This window comes from Camelus ferus, chromosome 11, assembly GCF_009834535.1.
Source record: "Camelus ferus isolate YT-003-E chromosome 11, BCGSAC_Cfer_1.0, whole genome shotgun sequence".
In the NCBI taxonomy this organism is placed as follows: domain Eukaryota; kingdom Metazoa; phylum Chordata; class Mammalia; order Artiodactyla; family Camelidae; genus Camelus; species Camelus ferus.
In genome coordinates this window covers 17,005,484-17,024,950 of record NC_045706.1, presented here as the reverse complement: position 1 = coordinate 17,024,950, position 19,467 = coordinate 17,005,484, and positions in this window count along the sequence as shown.

The window sequence follows — 19,467 nt, the reverse complement described above, 5'->3', positions numbered from 1 at the left end:
GATTACGCATAAAATACTCAAATGTCAGCTTTTAATACTGCAAGACACTATATATAAAATACACATTGGGGAAGGTGTTATTCCTTAATGGGACAGAACGTAATTTTAATACCTTTGAGGGTGATTAAATATTGACAGTTACTGAATACGACTTTTAGTGATTTCATGATTTTCAAGGACAAGATAAAGATCAACATCGTCCCTACCTGATATTTAAAGCCATTCTTCTTTAATCAAAAATATTTATTGCAATGCAATAGGTGGCTGTATACCTGGGAGAGATGGTGTCATAGGGTAAGTATGGCAGCCTTTCCTGCAGAATCCATTTTAGTTCATGGTATATAAGCTGAAACACTTAAACACAAAGAAAAATGCATTGGTTGCAGAGTAGAATGTGAAATTCCATTAAAAAAAAAAAAAAAGATTAAAGGTTTCAAAGAGATTTCAAAGTGGAGCACCTAAGGGTTGCGTCTCCAGACTTCCAGAGGTACAAGTTCACTCTCCTCCATTATCAAGGATATTTTGTGGGAAAATTTAGTTGTTATTAATTTAAGGAATCAAGATGTTTTAGTTTTTCAAAAATTGCTATTTTCTTTGTGTTTTTGTTTGGATTCTTCCAAAGGAATTGAGAAAAAGCAAGAGGAAAAAAAATAAAGAAAAAAATCAATTACTTTAAATGATCCAAGTAATTAGGGTTCTGTGCAACTTTGCAGCAAATATTGAAAAATGGGTTCCTGGCCCAGGAGCAACTGAAATGAATCCAGCAATTGCAAATAAGAAGCACGGAATCTTCTCTGCTGCTCTGGAGCACTTAGATTCAGGAAATGTGAAGCTGTGCTAGGTGAGAAACACCCGAGACAGAAGGTTCCCATCTACATGAGACACACTTAAGATGGAAAGTGCAAGAGAAGAATGCTGACCAGGGCCAGAAGACCACAATTTACATCACGGCTCTGTGGCCAACAGAGTGTGGGCAGTTTATTTAACCTCTCTCAGTTGCCTCATCTGTAAATTGGGGGAGTTAGATTCAGTGTCTCTGAATCCCAGCATTAGAAAAGACATCAGGGGCCAAACAATCCAATCCTTTCTTGATACAGTGGTTGTGTAGGTCTTTTGCTTGAACATTTTCAGAGACGAGAAGATGTTCCCTATCTCTAAATGTCATCACTGGATGAAGAGCTCAGAGCTGGGAGTCAAAAGATTTGAGTCCAGCCCTCATTAACAAATTGACTATCTATCTAGGTATGGAATCCTTTAGCTTACTGAGTTTCAAGTTCCTGTTTCATAAGGCAAGGAGGGATGGATTAAATCTTAACATAGCATTTGTGAAATTTCAATGAATCAAATCCCTAATATTAAAAAAATAGTCCTTTCTTTCTCCCCCCTGCATCCTCTTTGGTCCTCCTCACCAAACACTGAATCTGTCTGCACCTTGGTCTTGAACTTCTCAGCCTCCAAAACTCTGATCAATAAATGTTTGCTGTTTAAGCCACTTAGTCAATAGTACTTTTTAAAATCAGCCCAGACTGTCTAAGATGTCCCTTTTGCATTTGTTCTGTCCTTCATGAAATACAAAAAGCCACACCGAAAGGTCAGTCATGGAGAAGTGACTGTGTTCCTTGTTTGCTTGGCGTTTTGTCTTGAGGTCCTCAGGTGGCCACTTCTAAGTTCAGACTGTCAGCTGAATTACACAAACCTCTGGGGCTTGTCAAAATGAGCCATTTAGCGCTCAACATCAAACAAACAATAACAGTATCCTCCCCAAACAGATGGCCTTTCCTGTCAGCATGAAGCCTTCGAGTCTCAGCTGGAAACAAGGAGTGCCAAAAGAAAATACATTTCTACAGGAAAATTAAGCTGCAATCAGTCGGTCCAAGGCTGATTTCAGATACTCTTTCTTTGGTCTTTTATCTACACCTCTTACAGGGTAGGTCATTGGCATCTCATCAGTCAGCCTCATGGCTAGTCCCAGGAATAGAGGAGATGCCGGGAACAGACCTCATGGTTCTCTGGCTAAAGGCAACCTCTGGGTCCTATGCCCTTCAGGGTAGACTCGAAAGATGGATTTCCCTTTGGTAGTTGCCCGGCACGTTCTGGGTTTCTTGGCCTTGGACAGCCAAGGACATCTGGCAATATAATCTGTCTTCTGACTCCCTGCATGAGACTTCCTGGCTGCTTAGCTATTTGCCTCCTCCAGCTCCATCCACCTCCGCCATCTGTCTTTCAAGCTGTGAGTGGACTTAGCCAGGTGGACAGGCACACCCAGTTCTCAAGCTATAGAATTCCCTGTGGAGGGAAATCCTGAGTGAGGCAGAGCCCTGAATCAATAGAGAATGGTTGTTTGAACCCTTTAAGAAAGTACATGCAACCATCTCATTGTTCTCCACCCATCAGTCAGAGACTGAGTCGCCATGAATGTCGTTAAAGCTGGGCACGAGGTCAGTATGGATTCTGACCAGGTGCTGAGCAGCTGAGTCCCTCCCAAATGTCCCTCATCAGGAACAGAATTAAGTTCAAGTTAGGGAGAAGACCTGATCTACAGGGAAAAGAAATCAGAAACAGGGCATCAGGGAGGCTAAGGGATCATGACACAGAAAACAATCCAAAGGGAGGGGCTTGGTTGAAAGTACCAAGCACTGCAGGAATGGAGGAAGGCGCCCAGATGAGAGGAGGGAGGTGCTTTGCAAGGGCAGAGCTCCCAGGGTTCCCTACATTCTCTTGGCATTAGGCTCAGAAGTTTGGGAAGAATCCAACTTCAACAGAAGTTAGAGAGGTTCCACGTTACCTTTTGGGCTGGGCTGTCATTGGTAATTTCCCAGATAAAGGAACTCTTGTGAATTGCTAAAGTGGAAGGACAAGGCATTCAGGCTTGCTCTCTCCTAAGCAGCCTTTCCTTTTAACAGGCCCATTGTGGAAACTGTCACCCTCACCCAACAGAACTCATGCAAAGGGTGTCAGAGAGAATCACATCTCTTAGAAGACTGGTGTGTGGATCTTTTCTTTTACCCCAATTTAGATGAGCTGTGTGACCCCAGGCAAGGCAGTTCCCTCCCTTGGACCAACTTTCCTCCCCTGATGTTCAGTGGTTCTTATTCTTTCCTAATTCAAACCTAATTATTGCTGTAGAACCACACATAGTTGGCGGAATGCTGGTCTATCTCTGTCAGAGGAATTTCTCTCTACATTCAAGGAGTGTATTCCTACACGGTCAGTCCTGTGAGGTCAGCTTGCTCCTGAGGAAAAAGCTTCTGACTTCAGAGTGACTCCAGCACCAGAACCCAGGAAAAAATACTGGGGCTGGAGGATACCCAATAAACAAATCTAGCTGCTTGCCAAGGAAACAAAGAGATTTGATTTTATTTTATCTGGCAAGCATCAATAGCACAAAATGCTAAGTGGAGACTCCGAATGAAAACTGTCTCCTTCATTTATGTGAATTTATAATTGTCTATACTAGTAAAGAAAATTCCCGAATAGAATAATTTACCTGCTAACTTGTTAATGACACGAGTCACATGGGTCTTTAACCATTTACCCCCAAAGGCAAGCTTAGGCAAAAAGCAGCTATTTATCCAGGAGAAACATTGGCAATGATTTTTATTATGGTGATTTGGTGTGATAAAACTCTATTGTCTGAGGGTAGCTAGCAGGCAAGGAGCCTTTCAGCAGGGTTACAAAACTAATCTTTACTGGATGTGTCACAAACAAGGGACATTCATGCAAGAAGCCAAGATCCACTGAGCTATAAGCCACTGTTCCCCCTTCTAAACCTGCTGAGGAAATTCAATACACCCAACCTAGTCAGCAAACAGAGCAGAGTCTAAAATTGATTAAACCTAAGATGTGTTTATTATGCTCCTTGTGCTTAATAGCCAGGGCGTCCTAGGGGAAGGGAAGAAAAAAAAAAAAAAGCTAAACAAAACAAAACGACTTGGTATTCCCAGTAGATATGCTGGTTTCTGCTTCCTGGCCTCTGTGGATTTCAGTGAACCATCATGGGCCAATGATTTTGCACCCAGGGGTCTGGGCTCAGTTGCAAAGGAGGTTGTGGGGCTTCTCTGAACTCAAGGACAAACCCAGCATAGATATGCCTGAGACCTGGCTGAGAGTGAAGGGTCCTACTCCGCAGGGAGAAGCTGACAAACTGTGTGAACTCTTCATTTCTCTAATTAAGACCCAAGCAGTAGATCTGTATCTCTGTGGATTGGTTTAGACATAGAAAATACACACAAACACACACACACACAAACACACACACACACACACACACACACACACGTAGACACACAGACAAGCCACTTTGACATTTTCAGTTGAATTTAATTAGCAGTTTTAACACATAGAATTAAAGAATTTAATTTAGGAAGTTCATTCGAAAAGTGTTCAATTGTTGCTCAGACACGTTAACCCTGTGGACAATACTGTTATCAGCCCTAGGAAACCTTTCTAAAGAGAAAGGTCCTCTCTTTTACAAGCTGGTTCTAACCACGTTCACTGTCTGGACTTACCTACCTTCATGCAATTCCAGCATCCCCCTCTCTTTGCACACACACCTGCACTATCCTCTCAACCTCTCTCCCCTCTGAACATATGGTTGCCATGCTACTTCTTATCCGGGGAAAACCTTAAGGGCAGCTCTTGCTGTTCTTTCTGCCCTCACACCCACCCACACCCCATAACCCAACCACACCTAATCCAAGTGGCTTTTTAAATGCAATCTATTTTTTTTCATGAAAACACTGAAAATTGTTTTCTCTAGGTGATTCAATCTTAGGTAATTATTTTTACTTTCTTCTTTATACTTTATTTTTGCATTATGTATACTTCTACAATAGCAAATGAAGTTTTTACAACTTGAATGCACTTTCATTTTAGAAGGGAAAACAAAGGCAATACATACACAATAATATATAATGATCATAATTCTTGTTAAAAAAAACCTGTTCAACAATAAGAATCAGGAGGAGGCACACACCTGGAAATAATTCTGTGTGTTGTTGCCTTTCTGATTACAACGTGGCTTAATGATCAGTAGAAAATAAAACTTTCATACAAATGGGTTTAGAGGCCATCTGAGTCTCAGAAGCAAAAAGAATGAAGAGGGTCCTACTGCCACAGGCATGAACTCAGCATGGCAACTCAGCATAGAAAATGTGCTTCACCCTCTTTCACGGCATTGCTTCTGAAAGCTTCTGCAGGCATGGGATACAGTTCATGTCAAGATTACAGCCATGGCTATTAAGCTGGGTAAATAGACTTTCCGTACTTCCAAAAGCAAGAGCACGATGCTGATCTGCCCAGTCACCCGGGCATGAGTCAATCCTGGGTTAGGTTTCATCTCTGACATCTTACAAACGGATGCTAATCCTCAGTTTGGGATTCAGATGTCCTACATATAATCTGCCCTGGAGATTTCAGAAGTGCCGGGCTTTAGGAAAGCAGAAGCTGCTTCTCCCCATAGTTTCTAATCTTTCTCTAAAGTACCAGAGAGCAAGCACATGCCTGAGGATTAGTCGTCCTAAATCCCCACCATAATGAAAGGTGGAACCCTGAAACCTGACCAGCTGTTAAAAAGACATGAAAGTATTTCTCAAAAGTGCTTTTTGTTTAGAGTTCTACTCATTTTTAACACACTCATAAAGGTAGAAAGAAAGAGAGAAGGAAAGGAAGGAAGAAAAGGAAAAGACAAGAAGGGCGTGGAAAGAAAACGTATACAGGGTTTCTTTTAAATTGCAACTGACGCTCCCTCAATGAGTTTGCTAAAGCTACCTTATCCTTGGTACATCTTCCCTTCTTACTTAGATTTTATATGCTGTTAACTAGTTGCAATGTACAAATTATTCTGAGAGTAAATGTAACCAAGGGAATATCTGAGAACTGAGACTGTTCCTAGCTATGACAGACAGTGCTGGAAGACACGAGAAGGCCAGAATGTGGGCAGCAGAGAAAAAACCCTAAGCCTCACAGGCAGCTTACTTAGAATGAAAACATTTGAGTGCTTGTATTTGTAGCTTCATCATTTTGGCTATGAAATTGAGAAAGAAGAATCACGTAAAAATGCTGTGTATTGCAGAAGGAGTCTAAAAACATATGGGCACGCTAGAGATGCTACTGCAATTTGATGATTCTGCTCCATGGGGTAGTATATTTCAGATTGAAACTGGGAAGTTACTTTTTCAGGAAGAAGACATTAGAACCACATGCGCATTTACTCCAACTCTGCAGCAAACACTGAAATGAGAAGGCAAACTTCCCCTCAGAGGACTCAGTGCTCGTAGCAGAGCAGAGAGAGGCAGAGTCCCCAGCGCCCTGTAAACAGCAGGAGGGGACATTCCCAGGGTGACAAGTGGAACATTTTGTCAAGCATGTTGTAGGAAATAAAAACCTCATTAGCAACAGTACTGAAAAAGGCCATACTCACACTTGGCTATGTTCATATGTGTAAACAAGTTAATAAAACGTATCGAACAACAACAGCTTTCCTCCCCCAAATTAAGAAGCTCTTTCTCCTTTGTCACCAAGGTTGATAAATGACACCATATCCAGAAGACTGGGAATAATTCTGATGTCCACCATAATCAGGGTACAAAACAGTTCAACCAGACCAATAGAACACCCTCAGGCTCCCTCTTTGGAGTCACATCCAGCCCACCCTCAAACCCTGGCAACCACGAATTGATTCTCCATCACTAAGATTTTTTTCTTTTGGAGAATGTCGCACAAAGGGAATCATATAGCAACTTAACCTTTGGACGCTGGATTCTTTCACGCATCATAATGACCTTGAGATTCATCCAAGTTGTTGTTGTTCATTCCATTTTAGTGCTGAGTAACATTCCACTGTGTGGATGTACGGCATGATGCTTCTCACATTACCCATTAAAGGACACTTAGGTGATTTACAGTTTTTGCCTATTATGACTATAGCTGATAGACACACTTGTGTACAGGTTTTTGTGTGAACATAACTTTTCCTATCTGAAAGGTGTTACCTAGGAGTGGGATAACTGGGTCTTAGGCTAGGTGTACACTTAGTCTTATAAGACATTACCAAACTGTTTTCCCAAGTAGCTGTACATCCCAAGCAGCAGCCTATGAGAGTGCCAGGTGCTTGTCAGCACTTGTCTGTCTGTCTGTCTGTCTGTCTATCTATATATCATCTAACTTTTAGCCATTACAATAGGAGTACAGTGGCATCACATTATGACTTTAATTTGCATTTCCCTAATGTCTAATGATGTTGATAGTATTTTTAAGTGTTTATTTGCCTTCCATATGTCCTCTCTGGTGACGTCTGTATTCAAAGATTTTACTCATTTTTAATTGGGTCGTTTGTTTTTTTACTGTTAACAGTCGTTTTAAAAATATATTCTGGATATGAGTCCTTTGTTAGAGATGGGATATTGCTAATATTTTCTCTCAGTCTGTAGCTTATTTTTTAAATTCTCTTCACAGGATCCTTCACAGAGCTTAAGTTTAAAATTTTGATGAAGTTCACTTTATCAATTTTTTCTTTTGTGTATCTTGCTCTTGGTGTCATGTTAAAAGAACTCTCCCTAACCACTGGTCACACGTATTTTTTTCTCTTATGTTTATAATTTTATATTTCACATCTTTATCTATGATTTATTTTGAGTTAAATTTTGCAAAAGGGGTAAGGGGTGAGGTTTAAGTAGAGTCTTTTGTTGTTTTTATTTAATATGCATGACTCATTGTTCAGTGCAATATGTTGAAAAGACTATCCCTTCTCCCTATTAAATTGCTTTGCATTTCTGTTAAAAATCAATTGACCGTATCTGTGTGGGTTTATTTCTGGAGCCCTTATTCCATTTAACTAGTTTATGTGTCTACCCCTACATTTGATTACTACAGCTTTATAGTTAAGTCTTTAAAAGAGGTAGTGATATTCCTCCCACTTTATTTTTCCTTTTCAACAGTTTTTAGCTATGCTAGTCCATTTGCCTTTCCATATGGATTTTAAAATCATCTATCAGTAAGATCACAGAAAGGAGGTCTCAGTCCCTGTCCTCTGATAGAAACACTGAATTAACAACCATCCATGGATGACTGAACCTTTATGAGAGCTCTGCCAGGTGAGAGGTTCCAGCACCCCAATGGAGCACAAAATTTGAGAAGAGTTGCATCAAAAAGGGTAAGAAGTATCGTTTCACTTTACCTGCATCACTTGTCCCCCAAGCCAGCCCACTCAGCATCAGGAAAGACTGCTTCAGGCTGTGATTTCTCCTGCAGGATAAAGAGAGAGAGAATTGAGGGTACCGCTTCCCCAGCCTTTCAAGGCACTGCCTGATAGGCCTGCTTCTACCCTCCTTACCCGGAACACTGAGGGAATTGGCACAAATAGATCGTTTGGGGGCAGCAAAGAACAAAAATAAGGGGCAAGGGCTCATAGCAAATGGCACAGAGATCTCAGCAACCATCCCAGAGGCCTGGCCAGCTGGCCCATGGACCCTGCCAGCCAGCCCACCCATAGATCCCACCAGCCAGCCAGCCCACACACAAACCCTACCTCCCAGCGACCTGTCTGTGCATGGACCTCACCAGATGGGCTGACTGCAAGCCCCGCCAACTGTCCTGTGTGCACCTCCACACCTGGCATGCCATATGCCCCTACGTATGCCACAAGTGTGGCCCAACAGATGACGTGCAACTGTCAGGAGCCAGCATGGATTTCAGCAATCAGATCAACTATTTGGGATTGGGAAAAGTCACACAATCCTGAGGCTGCTCCTTCAGAAGCAGGGGAGAGTGGTGGAGATTACGCTCAGTGTCCCGGCATCTGGATGCACTGCCTTAGAGAAAAGGGGTGGGCAACTCTCAGTGCTTAGCATGGCTCTGCAGGGTGGGGAGAAAGTGTACAGTCCTAATATGCCTCCTTTAGGAGGGAGGGAGAGAAGTGGAGCCTGTACCCAGTGCCCCAGTATTTCACGGCACTGCCCTTCAGGAGATGGACTAAGTGGCTCTCAGCACTCAGGACAGATCTAGGGAATTGAGAGAAGTCACAAAATCCTAAGACTTCCTCCTCAGGGGGAAGCTAGAGGGGTCAAGGGTGTACGTCCATACAAAGGGTTTAAGTTACCCTCAGGTTCTCCAGCTGGGCTGACTGGCAAAGGGCTTCCCTCCAGAACACATTCCATAAAGAATGGAAGAGGAAGCTGCTTCTTGAAATGTAAAGACACTAATACAAGAATCCAAGGAACAAGAGGATCCAGGGAAACAAGACCCTACAAGGGGAATTAAATAATTCTCCAGTAATTGACTCCCAATAAATGGACATCTATGAATTGTCTAAAATAATTCAAAATAAATGTCTTAAGGAGGCTAAGTGAGCTACAAGAGAATACAGGTAGACTCTAAACAAAATCAGAAAAACAATCATGAACAAAATGAGAAGTTTAAAAAGAAATAGAAATTATTAAAAAAAAAAACAACAAAAAACAAATTCTGGAGCTGATGAATACAATGACTGAACCAAAAATGTTAATAGAAGGCTTCAGCAACAAACTTGATCTAACAGAAGAAGGAATCAGCAGACTTGAAGACAAATCATTTGAAATTATTCAAACAAAGAAATAAAAAGAAAAAAAAGAGAAACATTACGCTGTACACCAGAAATTGACACAACATTGTAAAGTGACTATACTTCAAAAAAAAAAATTTAAGTAAAAAAACAAAAAACAAAATCAAGAAGTTAAAAAAAATAAAGAATGAAGAAAGCCTGCAGGGCTTACGGGATATGCCAAAAGAAACAACATATGTCTTATGGGATTATCAGAAGTTGCTGAGAAAGAGAAATGAGCAGAAAGGATATTTAAAGAAATGGCTAAAAACTTCAAAAATCTGGAGAGGGAAATGGACATCCAGATTCATGAAGCCCAAAGGATTCCAGATTTAAAGATGTCTACACAGACACATTATAATTAAATTGTCAAAACTCAAAGACAAAGAGAGAATTTTGAAGTAGCATGAGAAAAGAATCTTATCACATAAAAAGGAATATCCAGGCCCCAATAAGACTATCAGCAAATTTCTCATTAGAAACCTTGAAGGCCAGCATAGAGTAAGATGATGTGTTCAAACTGCTAAAACAAAGAAAACAAACAAACAAACAAAAAAACCCAAGACCCTGCTAATCAAGAATTGTATGTCCAGCAAACCTGTCCTTCAGAAACAAAGAAGATTAAAAAAATGAAAATAAATAAAATAAAAACTTTCCTAGATAAACAAAAAATACGAGAGTCTGTCACCAGTAGTCCAGCTTTACAAGATATGCTAAAGAAAGCTCTTCAAACTGAAATTTTGAAATTGAAAAAAAAAGATAAACAGTAACACAAAAACATGAACATATAAATGTCACTGGTAAAGGTAAGTATATAGACAAATACAGAAAATGTTATATGACAATAATGGTTATAAATCATTTTTATTTCTAGTATAAAAGTTAAAAGAAAAAAGTATTAAGCATAATTACAAGTACAAAAAACTTTTAATGGATACACAATATAAAATGTATAAATTATGAAAGTAATAACATAAAATATGAAGGGAAGGGAGAAGAAAAAGTCTAAATTTTGTATACAATTAAAGTTGTTATCAGCTTAAAATAGATTGTTATAATTACAAGATTTTTCAGTTAAATACTCAGCGTAATCACAAATAAAATACCTAAAGAGGATACACAAAAGAAAAAGAGAAAGAAATCAAAGCATATTAATAACAAAATAATCACCAAATCAAAAAAGGGGAAGAGCAAGAGATAAGAAGAGGACAAAAGAATTACAAAACAAAGAAAATTATTAATAAAATGGTGATTATTAAGTTCTTGTCTATCAATAATTACTTTAAATGTAAGTGTATTAAGTTCCCCAATCAAGAGACATAGAGTAGCTGAATGGATAAAACAATAAAATCCAACTATATGCTATCTACAAGAGATTCACTCTTTTTTTAAGTATATTAAATAATCCTTAAATTATTTAAGGAAATTAAAGGGGTGAAAAAAAGATACTTCATGCATATGATAACCAAGAGAACAGAGGTGGCTATACTCACGTAAGACAAAACTGACTTTAAGTCAAAAACTCTCACAAGAGACAGAGAAGGTCATTATATAATAATACAAGTGTCAATTCAATGGGAGGATATGACAATTTAAATACACAGACAAACATATACACATACATCCAACATCAAAGTACCTAAACATATAAAGCAAATAGTGAGAGATCTGAAGGGAGAAACAGATAGCAATCTAATAATAGTAGGCTTCAATAGAACCCCATTTTCAGTAATGAACAGAGCATTCAGACAGAATGTTAATAAGGAAACAGCAGACCTAAGAAACTTACACAGAACATTCCATCCAAGAGTAGCAGAATACACATTCTTCTCAAGTACACATGGAATGTTTCAACAGGATAGATCACACACTAGGGTCAAAAACCAAATCTTAACATATTTAATACAAATTGAAATCTCCCCAACTATCTTTTTTCAGACTACAATGGAATGCAACTAGAAATCAATATAAGAAAACAGGAAAATTCATAAATACAATAGAAATTAAACAACATGCAGTTGTTGTTTCTAACAACCATTGGGTCAAAGAAGAAATAAAAAAAGAAAATACCCTGAGACAAAAACAAAAAACAAAAAACACAAGATACAAAAATGTATGGGATGTGGCAAAAGCAGTACTAAGGGAAATTTATACAGACAAACACCTACATTAAAAAAAAAAAAATCTTAAATAAACAACCTGACTACACCTCAAGGAACTAGAAAAAGAAGAACAAACTAAGCCCAAATTTAGCAGAAGAAAGGAAATAATAAAGATTAAAGCAGAAATAAATAAAATAGAAAATGGAAAAAATAAAATAGTGAAACTAAGAGTTGGTTTTATGAAAAGATAAACAAAATTGACAAACCCTTAGACTAACCAGGAAAAAAAAGAGAGAGAGAAGACTTGGATAAATAAAAGTAGAAATAAAAGAACAAACTTTACAACTGGTGCCACAGAAGTAAAACAAAAAATATCCTAAGGGACTATTGTGAACAATTACATAGAATAAAGGGATAAGTTTCTAGAAAGACAAAACATACCAAGACTGAATCAAAAAGAAATAGAATGCGTGAACAAAGCAATTACAAATAGGGAAACTGAGTCAGTAATCATAAATCTCTTAACAAAGAAAAACCCAGGATCAGATGCTTTACAGGTAAAGTCTACCAAACATGCAAAGAAGAATTAATACTAACAATTCTTAAACTCTTCCAAAAAATAGAACAGGGATCACTTCCAAACTCATCGTATGAGGCCAGCATCATCCTGATACCAAAGCCATAGAAAGGCATCATAAGAAGAGAGAACTGCAGGCCAATATCGTTGATTAACATAGATGAAACATCCTCAAGTAAAACTAAATTCAACATTACATTAAAAGGATCATACAGAGCCAAATGAGATTTATCACTGGGATACAAGGATGTTTCAACATAGAAAAGTCAATCAATGTAACATTAACACAATGAAGGATAAAAATCATATGATCACTTTAAAAATGCAGATAAAAGCATTTGACAAAGTTCAACATCCATTTATGGTAAAAAAAAAAAAAAAAAGGTATAGAAGGAAATTTTCTCAACAGAAAAACACCATACATGAAAACCCCACAGCTAACTTCATACTCAGTGACAAAAAACAGAGAGGAAAGCTTTTCCTCTATGATCCACAACAAAAGAAGGACGCCCACTTCCACCACTTCTATTTAACAGTTTTGGAAATCAGAGCCAGAGAATTAGACAATAAGAAAAGAAATAAAAGGCATCCAAACCAAAAAGAGAGAAATGAAGTTGTCTCTGTTTGTATGTAGAAATGCCTAAAGAAGCCCTTAAAATTGTTAGACTGACTTTAATAAAGTTGCAGGCTGCAAATCAACCTACAAAAATCAGCTGCATTTCTATATACCAACAGTGAGCTATCTGAAAAGGAAATCAAGAAAATCATCTATTACAACCACGTCAAAAAGAATAAAATACTTAGGAATAAACTTAACTAAGGCTGTAAAAGACTTGGACACTGAAAAACCTTAAAATATCAATTAAAGAAATTTTTGGTATCTTGTTCATTTCCGCACACAGAGCTCCTAACACATGTCCGGCATATAGTAATTACTCAATAAAAGTTTGGCAAATAACATGAGTGAATGGGAATAAAAATGATCGAATAAGTAAGCATCATATTATAAACTAAGTGAGACGAAAGTAGCAGAAGAGGGACTGCTGAGAGCAGACCACTGAAGCATCATCGATATGCCAAAGAGCAATGCCTCTTCCATGTGCCATGATCACAAGGGAAAACAAACTTGAAGTTTATAGCAAAACTCCTTTTCATGACAGTTGTAGTTGCTGCATATATAACTCTTGAAAATGGAGTGAAGAAATGTTACAAATATGCTTCTCTGACTTCCTCTCTATCCACAATTATGTGAACTTCCAGACAACATGAAGCCCTTTTAATTCATTCTGGCTGTTTCCACAGTAGTGAATTGCTACCACGTAGTGGCCACTATTGTGTCTTCTCTCCTGAGAGCATGCCTCTTAATGCTTCTAATACCCTGATGCTGGAATACATATACAAGTTGGACCAGCTTACTCTTTAACGACCGTCCATTCCTGACTTGTATGTGTCCAAAGACCCTCTTGAGAGCTCTGTAACTTTCCCAATGAAAAGAAGTTGACACATTTTCTGAGCTAGGCAGTAGGCTTCATTCACCAACTCCTCTGCCTAAGACTGCTTAGGAAGAAACAGCACTTGTGACTAAGGAAGCTTCAGCAAACTCCTGGAAAGTTCTTTTATTGCAGTCAATTGTGTTTGCTTCCTTGTCACTCTCTGGCAGAAAAAAACAAAGACAGTAATGTTATTATCCCCAAAGGACCTGCTCAGATCTTCCCCACAAATGAAGTAATGGATTCTCTGCACTATTATTTAAAGACAAAGGGAAGAAAGTTCCTTGTAGGAAGATGCAAAGGGAAATGGTAGAGACATGACTACATTCTGAAACAGTGGAAATTAAACGCAAATGCTGGGGGACATAGAATTAAATAAAGCAAAAAACATCGAAATTAGTAAGATCCTTTGGTTGAACTTTTGATAGTCATTGTTGAGAGAATGACCTGCATCTAGTTGGGAAGGTAGACATGCCTGCTTTCTGCATATTTCTGTGTATGTTTTCAGTGGTAGACATCTGGATTGGCTAAAATTTTGCAATTTATGCTGGGCTGTGGTCTTGATGGCTGGGGAAGACCTGGTCCAAAGAAAAAAGAATTTTAAACCTGAGCTAGAATATACAGTAAACAAGCCTGGAAATGTCTGCTTGGCTCATGGCAATCCCTCCTCTTTCTGAAAACTGCTTGAATGCACAGGGAAGGCATCGCTGGCCATGTCTGTATGGGAGTGGCCTTATGATAGCACAGTGATTCAGAGCACAGGGCCTGTAATCAGACTCCTTGAGTTTAAAACCTGGCTCTTCCTACTTGCTCTGACCCTGGCAAGTGTCTCATCTGTCTATATCTTACTTTCTCCAATGTAAAATGGGGATTGTGGTGGGAACTACTTTGGAGTTACTCTGAAGATTAGATGGGATTCATGCCCAAAGCACTCAGAGCACTACCTGGCCCCTGGTGGGCACACCCTACATGTATTATAACCCCCTGCTACAGAGACGGATCCAGGGGCAGACAGCTCACCCAAGGCAGCCCAGTCCACGTCTTTCTACTCAGAACTGTAAACCAGAAACAACACAGGAGTCATCGAACTCTGAGTCACATTCATTGTCGTTTGAGAGAAGGTCCTTGAACTTTAGCTCCTGAGTTCCTAGTCTTTCCAGTCTTGCCTGTTCATCTCCTGTTTTCGGTGAAATGATTCAGTACATGTCCAAGAAAAGGAAGCAGAGCTGAAAAAGTGTAGCATGTCTCAAAAATGGAGGACACTGCTGCTCTAGCTGGTGACCTGAGAAAAGATGATCGAACAAGGGCAGAAAATAAGATGAATCCAGGTACAGAAAGATTAGGACACCTCGTGAGGCTTTTACAAGGTGTGCTAGGTCAGTTTCCATCCCTGGACCACCATGCTAAGTTGGTTGGACTCTGCAAGAGTAACTTGTACTCCTTCTGTGCACTTACTACACCTTACATATTTGCAAGATACTGGTTAATGCTTGACTGTCCCACTATCCTGTAAGGTGCTGAGAGCAGAAAACACCTGACCTGCTCATTGCTGTATTTCAAGCACTGGACACAGTGCCTGAAACAAAGCCAAGACTCAAAAGAGATTTGTCGAATGAATACTTGAGTGAGCAAATGAATGTCCAGTGCAACACTTCCCCATAACTATTCTGGTTTTCAGGCAGAATGTATTGTTCCCTCATCCACGCTCCCAGAACGCTCTGCAGATACATTAATTGTTCTTGCCATATTAAATTTCAGTTCATAGCTCTCAAACTAAGTTGTGAGCTCTTGGATGAAGGGTTTATGGTTTTTGAACAAACTTCTCATTTTACTCTTACTAACACTGCCTGGTACATTGCAGGTACTTAAATCAGATTTGTTAAAATGAAAGAAAATTAAATTCCCTCCCACAAGGCCAAAACAAAAAGCTGAGTCAAATCCATGATTTGTTCTACCAAAAAAAAATTCACTGGCTGTTTTCCTGAACGATACACTTGAGTTAGTCAAGAGGATCCACTTGCTGCAATCTTACAATGGACTTACATCAGCTGTTCAATACTTCAAAGAACCTTGAAGTCTATCACTTCCTTGGGTACCAGCCAAAGTCCTTAGCTGGATGGATATTATTAGGCCCATTTCACATGAGAACTGAGCAGCATGGAGATAAAATTTGCCTGAAATCAACATTTAGGAAAGAGTGAGCTAGGGCGTCACCCATGTCTGCAGAGTCCTTCTGAGTCAAGGACTCTTACGCCAAAATCAGGGATCTCCAACAGTGCGGTTGTTAACTTTTAGGGAGGAGCATCTCCTAATTTCTTTGAAGACTCAAAATTCCTGAGTGGGTGAATGCAAAGGGGCAGGAGCACAGGAAAAGATGACAGAGATGTCCCTGGAAGGGAAGAGAGGAGTGAGAAGAGCTGAGGACAGCGGTTTGGAGAGAAAGTCTCTGAGGCTGGGGCACGGAGCAACTGAGAAGGGCAGAAAAGGGGCTGTCTCCGTTCCCCGACACAGCCCTGTGAGCCTTAGGAGGAGGAAGCAGGGGCCCCCGATGAGAATGAGGGGCCTTGGTGGTGGCTTGTGATTCAGAGAACACAGGCAGCTAAGATGTTGAGACTATCTGATCAGCTTTTTCCCAATTTAGTTCCCCAAGGACATGCCTTCTGTTATAATACATCGATGATGGGATACCAGTGGGCCTCACGAGACATAATGCATGCTTAGATTGAGGCAGACATCAAAAAACAATCTTGCAAATGAATCGCTGCAAGGAATTATGGAAATCATCTTTGGTATATGTGCGAATTTAAAATTTTATGATTAAGCAAGAAGTGACAAATGGAGCAAATCATCTGCTTTTCATGTTATTAAAAACACAAAGAGAAGCATCTTACAAATACATTCTGAAATTCTAAATCAAGAGACATGATAGAGAGCACTGATCGCCCAACAGATGATATCCATCACCTCGGCGGTTCTTTAAACCAGCCTGAGCATCACGAGCTGATGAACCCACAGCCCCTCCTCCCTCAGGGATCACACTCAGCTCCCTTGGTTTGCTTTTCTTTTCCTTCATAGCACATAAGACAGATTAGTTACAGACGAGGAATAGGTTTATGGTTTTTTTTTTTAAGATTCTTTTTCTTAGAAATTCACTTTAAGAAAATTTTTCTTAGACATGAACTTTAAAAATAAAATTAGAAAACCTATTGTAATGTATGTATGCATATGTATGTACATATGTATGTATGTATGTGTACAAACACATAGACACATCCATACGCTAACACCTCCTATGTTTCTGGAACCCAATCTGATTTCCAGCCTAGAAATCCCCCTCTGTAGAGCACTGACACTTACACCACGTTCTAACTCCAGTCCTCGCAGTAGGTACTGGTGTGCTGGTGACTGACCACTGGGCCCCCTCACCTGACCTGCTGCCGTGGGGAAAGATGTGCTGTGAAGCTCCCAGCTGGGGCACCCTGTCCTGACAGACCAGGGCCCTGATGATGGCCTGTACAGGGGTGGCCCTTGGGTCAGACAGGAAGCAGATGGCCTATTCCAAAAGAGTTTATCAAACTGAATTTTATGAAGGGACTATTTCCTGAGGGTCTATGTCCAACAAGGGAGGGTGAGGCTCTCAGAAACTGGAAGGAGTGGGAAGTGTGAAGGGGAGGGAATGGAGTTTTTGGAGCCCAGTGAAAACTCAACCCGTAGAAAGGGGGCCCCAACAGGAGCTGTTGTCAAAGGAACACAGTCATTATCAAAACTTCAGGCAGGAAGCAGCAGGAACAGGAATAAACACCCCAGCCTCTCTAGGATGTCCAGATAAAATAGAGGATGCATACAATTTAATACGAATTTCAGATAAACAACTAATAATTCTGTAGTATAAGTATGCCCCAAATTCTTCATGGGATATACTTACATTACAAAATATTGCGTGGCACCTAGAATTTAAACTTTACTGGGACCCTGAATTTTTACCCCTGCTTTATTGATATAGAATTGTCAAATAAAATTATATATATTTAAAATGTTCAGTGTGGTGATCTGATACATGTATGTATTGTGAAATGATTACCACAATCAGGTTAATTAACACATCCATCGCCTCCTATACTTCCCTGTTCTTTATGTGCGTGATGAGAATGCTTAAGATCTACTCTCAGTAAATTTGAAGCATATAATACATTATTATTATATTATATACGTAATCTCTATTATAATGGAATATTCTTCGACCATGAGAAAGAAGGAAGTCCTGCCATTTGCTACAACATGAATGAACCTGAAGAAATTATTTTAAGTGGAACAAGCCAGACAGAAAAACACAAATAGTGTATGATCTCACTGTTACGTGAAATTGAAACAAAAAAAACCTGAACTTACAGAAACAGAACAGAATGGTGATTACCAGGGCCTGGTCGGGGGGTGGGGGGTGGGGGTGGGAGATGCTGGGATCCTGTATTTTTATTTGCAAAATCTGGCAAACCAAAACCTCTGTCCTCTCACTGCCCACTCCCCAACCCCTGCCTCAGTCTCTGGCCAGGGCCTTCTATTGTCCAGACTCAGCGAGAAGCCAAAGGGCAAGAGAATCCTTGCAGTGCAGTCATCAGAGGTCAGCCCTGCCTGGGCCCCAGGAGGAAGCAGAGAAGGAAGACAAGATGTGGGGACGGTGGGGAGAATGGCCACAGCTCCTGCCATTCTAAACTCATCCTTTATGGCTGAGTGGTTTTTTCCTGGACAAAGCAAGTATGTGAACCATACTTCTTGGCTTTGTGTGGCAAACCATTCTTTCTTCAATCTATATCAGAGGTTTTCAATCTTTTATTCTAAACAAAATATTCCATAGAAGCTCATCACACAAAACCCATGGAAAGTGGACAGCTAAGGTCGGAGCACAGGTGATAAGCCTGAAGTCCTGCCTGCCTTCCCCTCTTCACTCCCGCCCACCCACACACAATCACAGACATCTACAGGTACCAGAGGCACACCTGTGGAGCCCTAGGACTGACTGAAGCGGGTCTGGGAACCCCTGCGATAAAGCTGCAAAAAGCAAATACAGTGTGCTATCTTTGGTGTAAGGAAAAAAACAAGAAAAGTATGTATCTTATTTTGCAAAAAGAATCTTAGGGAAAATATATCAGAAACTGCTGAAAGCTGTCACCTCTACGGGACAGGTGGGGAAGGGATGAGGAAGACAGAGGTAGGGGCAGGAATTCTCCAAGGATACCTTTGTGTAGCTGTGATTTTGAAATGAGTGAGATCAAAGGGGATGAAAAAAAGCAAACCTGAAAACTGAGGACAAACAGAAACAGATGAAACTGTATTAAATCAATGGCATAGAAAAAAACGCAAGTAATTAAGCATCAATTAATAGTGTTCTTGACATTGATGAGAGAAGATATTATGTAAATAGTTCGAGTTTTGATTTGTATATGTTTTTGATTGATTAAAAGGCTTTCTTTCAAAAATCAAGAAATATAAATAAATCAATGGCATAGCACATAGAAAAAGTTAATTCAAGTAGCTTCTACACAATTTAAAAATTCAGAGGGATATAATCTGTAACAAAAAGAACTAAAAATGAGGGGGTTTGTGGTTACAGGAAGGTTATCTCGACCATGGTGATGGTTATAGGAATCTACACCTGTGATAAAACTGCACAGTTATACACACACACAAACATATACAAAGGAATGCATGCAAAACTGGTAAAAT